This window comes from Anolis sagrei, chromosome 2, assembly GCF_037176765.1.
Source record: "Anolis sagrei isolate rAnoSag1 chromosome 2, rAnoSag1.mat, whole genome shotgun sequence".
In the NCBI taxonomy this organism is placed as follows: Eukaryota; Metazoa; Chordata; class Lepidosauria; order Squamata; family Dactyloidae; genus Anolis; species Anolis sagrei.
Genome location: NC_090022.1, coordinates 164369382 through 164377994, shown reverse-complemented (window position 1 = coordinate 164377994; position 8613 = coordinate 164369382).

The following is an 8613-nucleotide window of genomic DNA, read 5'->3' as shown; positions in this document are numbered from 1 at the left end:
ATTTTAGCTCATGATCCTTTTAATACAATTTCCTTAGTTGTTCTAACCTAAGGGTGGAAAAGCTGTGGTCTGCAGGGTTTCTCCATCCAGCCTTAGACAACCCTTTCATAGAATCATAGAATCAAAGAGTTGAAAGAGACCTCATGGGCCATCCAGTCCAATCCCCTGCCAAGAAGCAGGAATATTGCATTCAAATCACCCCTGACAGATGGCCATCCAGCCTCTGTTTAAAAGCTTCCAAAGAAGGAGTCTCCACCACACTCTGGGACAGAGAGTTCCACTGCTGAACAGCTCTCACAGTCAGGAAGTTCTTCCTCGTGTTCAGATGGAATCTCCTCTCTTGTAGTTTGAAGCCATTGTTCCGCGTCCTAGTCTCCAAGGAAGCAGAAAACAAGCTTGCTCCCTCCTCCCTGTGGCTTCCTCTCAATATTTATACATGGCTATCATATCTCCTCTCTGCCTTCTCTTCTTCAGGCTAAACATGCCCAGCTCCTTAAGCCACTCCTCATAGGGCTTGTTCTCCAGACCCTTGATTTACTGGATTCTTGCAGAAAATTAGGCAACTGAGAAGGCTCTAACCCAGGGGTTCTCAACCTGTGGGTCCCCAGGTGTTTTGACCTATAACTCCCAGAAATCCCAGCCAGTTTACCAGATGTTAGGATTTCTGGGAGTTGAAGGCCAAAACATCTGGGGACCCACAGGTTGAGAACCATTGCTCTAGCCAATAGGTCATCTAGAGTTGCCTATGGCTTTATATAGGATGGGCAGCCAAAGCACTTTCTTTCTGGATCCTTGCTCTGCCTAACTGCCCTCCTCCTTGGCCCCTCCTTGCAACCCATTCTCTCCTTCTGAGTCAAGTCTCTCCAAATTCCTTTTCTCATCCAAAGCAAACGTTTCATCCTTACCTCTTAGGGTTCTTGATCACGTTGTCACGTCTTGCGTATCAGCGCTTGTTTTTGAAACATTCCTGCCTGTTTTTTTCCTCTTTGCTCTGCAGAAATAAATTACTCAATCGCTACTTGTTTCTTTTATAAGGAGGTACGGCTTTCACATGCATACTTTTAACCCTTCTGATTGGCATCTTTGATCAATCAGTGTGATAATTTTAAGTTGATTTTTAAAATTTTAAACTAAATGGTATTTCTGGCCTGTTATTTATTTGTCGTGTCAGGGCAACCAGTCAATCACCTACAACAACCCAGTGATTCCGGCCATGAAAGCCTTCGACAATACATACAATAAAGAGATCAAACAGATATGCTCAGCTTGTATAATATATGTAGATCATAGAATTCCATTTTGCTTGATTTGGATTATTTGTATTATTTCAAAATGAAGCACAAATCCTCAGGTGCACAGAAAAAATCTCCTGATATTTACTATTTGTGTTTCCATTGTTTGGTCTCTATCCTCAGATTATTCTCATCCCAATTGAGGTAGCCATTGAGGACATGCAGAAGAAGACTCAAGAGCTGCCTTTTGCCACCCACTAGGATCCACCCGCTGACAAAATGTTGCAAATGGTGCTGCAGGGATGTGTGGGCACCATAGTTAAATGTCCTTTGACCAGTATCTGGCCACTTGGAGTGCTTCTGGTGTTGCTGCAAGAAGGTCCTCCATTGTGCATGTGACAGGGCTCAGGTTATATTGCAGCAGGTGGTCAGTGGTTTGCTCTTCTCCGCACTCGCATGTCGTGGATTCCACTTTGTGGCCCTATTTCTTAAGGTTGGCTCTGCATCTTGAAGAGCGCAGTCTGTTCAGCGCCTTCCAAGTCGCCCAGTCTTCTGTGTGCCCAGGGGGGAGTCTCTCATTTGGTATCAGCCATTGGTTGAGGTTCTGGGTTTGAGCCTGCCACTTTTGGACTCTTGCTTGCTGAGGTGTTCCAGCGAGTGTCTCTGTAGATCTTAGAAAACTATTTCTAGATTTAAGTCATTGACATGCTGGCTGATACCCAAACAGGGGATGAGCTGGAGATGTCTCTGCCTTGGTCCTTTCGTTATTGGCTGCTACTTCCCGGCGGATGTCAGGTGGTGCAATACCGGCTAAGCAGTGTAATTTCTCCAGTGGTGTAGGGCACAGACACCCTGTGATAATATGGCATGTCTCATTAAGAGCCACATCCACTGTTTTAGTGTGGTGAGATATGTTTCACACTGGACATGCATACTCAGCAGCAGAGTAGCATAGCACAAGGGCAGATGTCTTCACTGTGTCTGGTTGTGATCCCCAGGTTGTGCCAGTTTTTGTATGATATTGTTTCTAGCACCCACTTTTTGCTTGATGTTCAGACAGTGCGTCTTGTAGGTAAGAGCACGGTCCAGAGTGACTCCCAGGTATTTGGGTGCATTGCAATGCTCCAGTGGGATTCCTTCCCAGGTGATCCTCAGAGCTCGGGATGCTTGTCTGTTCCTGAGATGAAAAGCACATGTGTGTGTTTCAGATGGGTTAGGGATCAGCTGTTTTTCCCTGTAATAGGCAGTAAGAGCACCTAGAGCTTCAGAGAGTTTCTGTTCTACCATCTCAAAGCTCCCTGCTTGAGCAGTAATGGCATGATCATCAGCATAGATGAAACTCTCTGTCCCTTCTGGGAGTGGCTGGTCATTTGTATAGATGTTGAAAATGGATGGAGCGAGCACGCTCCCCTGAGGCCAGCCGTTCTTCTGTTTCCGCCACCTACTTCTCTGGCCCTGGAACTCAACAAAAAAGCTCCTGTTTTGTAGCAGGTTTCCTATGAGGCGGGTGAGGTGGTAGTCCTTTGTGATATTATACATTTTTCTCAGGAGGAGGCGGTGGTTCACAGTATCATAGGCTGCTGACAGGTCTATGAGGACAGATCCTGTGGTCTGCTGCCTTTCAAAGCCATCTTCTATGTGCTGAGTCAGGTTCAGCACTTGCGATGTGCAACTTTTGCCTTTCCTGAAGCCAGCTTGCTGTGGGATCAGACATGGGTCTATCTGGCCTGTTTATCTTAACACAATTATTTAAAATGCATCTAAAAGCACTTGAAATATATATATTAACACCATTTAAAAAATAAATGTGCATCTCCTCTCCACTCCATGCTTCTTTACTATGGCTGAGATATAGTGCTTAAATAAGAATATCCCTCTGTTGTTGTTTATTTGTTCAGTCACTCTTCATGACCTCATGGACCAGCCCACACCAGGGCTCCTGTCAGCTGTCGCCACCCCCAGCTCCTTCAAAGTTAAGCCAGTCACTTCAAGGATACCATCCATCCATCTTGCCCTTGGTTGGCCCCTCTTCCTTGTTCCTTCCATTTCCCCCAACATAATTGTCTTCTCATGATGTGGCCAAAGTACTTCAACTTTGCCTCTAATATCCTTCCCTCCAGTGAGCAGTCAGGCTTTATTTCCTGAAGCATGGACTGGTTGGATCTTCTCGTAGTCCAAGGCACTCTCAGAATTTCCCTCCAGCACCACAGTTCAAAAGCATCTCTCTTCCTTCGCTCAGCCTTCCCTAAGGTCCAACTCTCACATCCATAGGTTACTATGGGGAATACCACTGCAGATCTATGCAATACCATTGCAGCTATGCAGATCTTCGTTGTCAGTGTGATGTCTTTACTCTTCACTATTTTGAGACTTTGTACAACCACCAAAATGTTTCAAATGGAGTACTCTAAAAAATGGTTCCTCCTTACCTACAAGGCTGTTCTTATAGCATGAACAAAACATAATGGGACATACACAATACCAAACATCTATACTCCTTCCAGAATATGGACATCAAATTCTGCGTCTATAGCTCATACCAGAATCTCCCATCTATCTCTGGGAAGCACTCAGATAGATGGTTGATGTAGCTGATAGTTAAGGTTGAGTGGTCCAGAGTTTGACAATGTTACTTTTTAGACCACAGCTCCCAGAAGAGTTGTGGTCTCAAACATCTGGGATTCTGAACGTTGTTCATACTGGTAGGATTTCCGGATAAGTAAGATCTCCAAGCTCTGGCTCTACTCAAGGATGTGGGAGGAAAATACAGAAGCACTATTTTGTCCAGATTTTTTCAGTCTGGAAGACTATGGGGCCTTATCCTACTAGATAATTTTAGTGCTATGATTCCATCAATTGGCATGGCAACATCCTTTGGAATCGTTGTATTTCAAGCTTGGGCAAGAAGAGTATTTAGATTGACTGTGTAGTATGAAAGGGTCTTCAGTGGAGTGATAAGGCAAAGTGCCAACTTTCTCTGGCTTTCTGGAGAAAAGTTCCTCGAGGAAACTTGTTCCACTCTGAATGTCTTCTTGAACAAAGCACTCACCACATAGATTGCTTTAAAAGGGGGCATATAATTCCACTTTCCACCCCTGTCTCAACTTCTCTCATACAAATCATCCCTCCCCTTCAGGGCAAATGGCAGTATTTAATACTGAACATCAGTGCGGACACAAATGTCTGCCTAAAAAGGGAGTTCTTGCTTTTGGAAGCCCATATTGTAGACAGCATTCTTTTTTCCTCGCTGTAGCTAGACATTGCTTTCAGTGTTTCTGCACTGGATTTTTTTTAAAATGGTATAAAATTTAAAGATAGGTTGTGTGTACACTGAAGCAACTGTTCTATTTTGAGTCACCCCAACAGAGCTCATCCTACACTGTTCTGTTTTATTTCTGTTAAGATAATCAGACAAGCACAAGACGCTATTTTCCGCCTTGCTGTAAACATATCAAAGTCACAGGGTTCCTGTTAACGGTTCAGGGCCAGCAATAAAGACAGACTCCTAGATCACACCAGATGCCTTCCCAATTGGAAGTTTCTCGTCAAAATCATACCATTCCCCCCCCCCCCCCCCCCAGTTTCCAGTGGGTCAATGTATATAATAATACACATGGCCTCCTAGAGCTTCCAGTCCACATTTCTGATGTCCGAGGAGCTCTTTTCTGGGTGTCTGTAATTCCTCTCCTTGCTGCCATCAACACTTCAAAAATAGAGGCATTCTTACTAGGTGGTCTTCATCCCACCCCTCCTTTCCAGTTTGAAGGATCAAAAAGACCCTAAACATAGAGAATACCTTTCATCTGTCCATGGCTTACTTGGGGTGGACATTCAATAGACTCCTCTTTTAGAATCATAGAGTTGGAAAAGACCTTAGAATGCAATTTTCCTGCCAAGAAGCAGGAAAATTGCATTCAAAGCACCCCCGACAGATGGCCATCCAACCTCTGTTTAAAATCCTCCAAAGAAGGAGCCTTCACCACTGAACAGCTCTCACAGTCAGGATGTTCTTCCTAATGTTCAGATGGAATCTCCTTTCTTGTAGTTTGAAGCCATTGTTCCGCGTCCTTGTCTTCAGGGAAGCAGATAACAAGCTTGCTGCCTCCTCCTTATGACTTCCTCTCACATATTTATACATGGCTATCATAGAATCAAAGAACTGGAAGAGACCTCATGGGCCATCCAGTCTAACCCCTTACCAAGATGCAGGAATATTGCATTCAAATCACCCCTGACAGATGACCATCCAGCCTCTGTTTAAAAGCCTCCAAAGGAGCCTCCACCACACTCTGGGGCAGAGAGTTCCACTGCTGAACGGCTCTCACAGTCAGGAAGTTCTTCCTAATGTTCACATGGTATCTCTTTTCTTGTAGTTTGAAGCCATTGTTCTGCATCCTAGTCTCCAGGGCAGCAGAAAACAAGTTCACTCCCTCCTCCCTGTGACTTCCTCTCACATATTTATACATGGCTATCATATCTCTTCTCAGCCTTCTCTTCTTCAGGCTAAACATGCCCAGCTCTTTAAGCCGCTCCTCATAGGGCTTGTTCTCCAGACCCTGATCATTTTAGTCACCCTCTTCTGGACACATTACAGCTTGTCAATATATCTCTTCAGTTGTGGTGCCCAGAATTGAACACAATATTCCAGGTGTGGTCTAACCAAGGCAGAATAGAGCATGGGTAGCATGACTTCCCTGGATCTAGACACTAGACTCCTATTGATGCATGCCAAAATCCCATTGGCTTTTTTTGCCGCCACATCACATTGTTGGCTCATGTTTAACTTGTCCATGTGGACTCCAAGGTCTTTTTCACACGTGCTGCTCTCGAGCCACGAGTCCCCCATTCTGTATCTTTGCATTTCATTTTTTCTGCTCAAGTGGAGTATCTTGCATTTGTCCCTGTTGAATTTCATTTTGTTAGTTTTGGCCCATCTCTCTAATCTGTTAAGATAGTTTTGAACTCTGCTCCTGTCTTCAGGAGTATTGGCGATCCCTCCCAATTTGATGTCGTCTGCAAACTCTGAATCCTTGACTTTTGATGAACTTAGTAGCATCAACTGCTCCAGCCATCACATTTAGAAGACCCTTTGCCCAATCATTTAGCAGCAACCTATCTTTCTTGGTAACTGGGCTCTACTGAATGCCTCCCTACACATTTGAGTTGCTTCTCTACTCAATGATTCCTCACCCCATTCTCACAGTTGCTAGGATGTTGGGAAGCTAGCTTTTCCATCCTGAGTTTCAAGCCCTGTCTCACTTGCCCCCTGTAGCATGAGATCAGAGTGATACCTGATAAGATATCCTACTTGATCCTTCTACACTGCCATATAATCCAGATTATCAAAGATATTTATTTTATTTATTTGTCGTGTCAGGGCAACCAGTCAATTATATAACATTTCTAACAGAACAAAGCAAACAAACAGACAAAATACAAAATTTGTGAGTTTGGTAGTTGATTAAATGTCCTTTGACCAGTATCTGGCCACTTGGAGTGCCTCTAGTGTTGCTGCAAGGAGGTCCTCCATTGTGCATGCGGCAGGGCTCAGGTTGCATTGCAGCAGGTGGTCAGTGGTTTGCTCCTCTCCACACTCGCATGTCGTGGATTCCACTTTGTAGCCCCATTTCTTGAGGTTGGCTCTGCATCTTGTGGTGCCAGAGCGCAGTCTGTTCAGCGCCTTCCAAGTTGCCCAGTTTTCTGTGTGCCCAGGGGGGAGTCTCTCATTTGGTATCAGCCATTGGTTGAGGTTCTGGGTTTGAGCCTGCCACTTTTGGACTCTCACTTGCTGAGGTGTTCCAGTGAGTGTCTTTGTAGATCTTAGAAAACTATTTCTAGATTTAAGTAGTTGACGTGCTGGCTGATACCCAAACAGGGGATGAGCTGGAGATGTCTCTGCCTTGGTCCTTTCACTATTGGCTGCTACTTCCCGGTGGATGTCAGGTGGTGCAATACCGGCTAAGCAGTGTAATTTCTCCAGTGGCGCAAGGTGCAGACACCCCATGATAATGCGGCATGTATCATTAAGAGCCACATCCACTGTTTTAGTGTGGTGAGATGTGTTCCACACTGGGCATGATAATCCAGATTATCTGCTTTGAACTGGATTATATGTGTCTACACTGCCAAATAATCCAGTTCAAAGCAGATAATCTGCATTTTATATGACAGTGTAGAGGGGGCCTAAGACTGCAGCATGAGGGCTCTCCTTGCCTCTTCCCTGCTTTACATCTTGCTTCCTAATCAGTCCTACTATCCCGTCTTCTTTGGAATTCCTCAACTTGCTTTGCTTTTGCACCAAATGGACCATCGTCCAAAACAGGGGTCCTCAAACTTTTTAAACAGAGGGCCAGGTCACAGTCCCTCAAACTATTGGAGGGCCAGATTATAATTTGAAAAACACATGAATGAATTCCTATGCACACTGCACTTATCTTATTTGTACTGCAAAAAACACTTAAAAACAGTACAATAATTAAAATGAAGAACAATATTAACAGATATAAACTAATTATTATTTCAATGGGAAGTGTAGGCCTGCTTTTGGCTGATGAGATAGGATTGTTGTTGTGTGCTTTCAAGCCATTTCAGACTTAGGTTGACCCTGAGCAAGTGCCGGGTAAATGACCTTGGAGGGCCACATCCGGCCCCCGGGCCTTAGTTTGAGGACCCCTGGTCCAAAAGGTCTTTCTCCCCAGTCTTTACAGATATTAGAACAAAGCCAAATGGAGTACTTACATTTCTAACAGGAAAGAGCAACACAGGTGATTCTGAAATATTGATGCAGCGCAAACAGCAGGGGTAACAAAAATAAAGCATAGCTGAAACTAGGACTTTGCATTTTCTTAAAGCTTGGAAGCATTTTTAGAGTCACAGTATATTGATAAAAGCAAGCCAAAGATTTGAGGGAGAGGACAAAAAAAGCAGAAACATCCAAGTCAAGGCCAACAAGCAAACAAGGACTGAGGGCAAAATCGCTATCTTAATCAGGCTCTTCAACTTCAGATCATTAAGCAAAAGCTATTCACATCTGTGACCTTTCATTCCCAGCAATGAGGACCAAACATTCAAAAGTGGAAGCACAAGTTCTTAGGATTTACCAAGTGTTTAAGTCACTTTCCATATCTCTGTGTTTATGGCATGACTGTAGCCTGTGTGGATTCCTAGCTTCACCAAGAGCAAAGAAATGATAATTCATTAGTACTCATAAAAAAAAAAACCAGAGACAAATTCTTCACATGTTCTTTTTAAATTGCATTATAAATAAAATGTTTACAACCTCCTTCACTGAGGAGCAAGACAGACAGAAATCAAGGCTTAACTATGCACCATAGGCCTGGCCATGGCACAAAGATGGCATTCATACCAGGGAATATCTGAC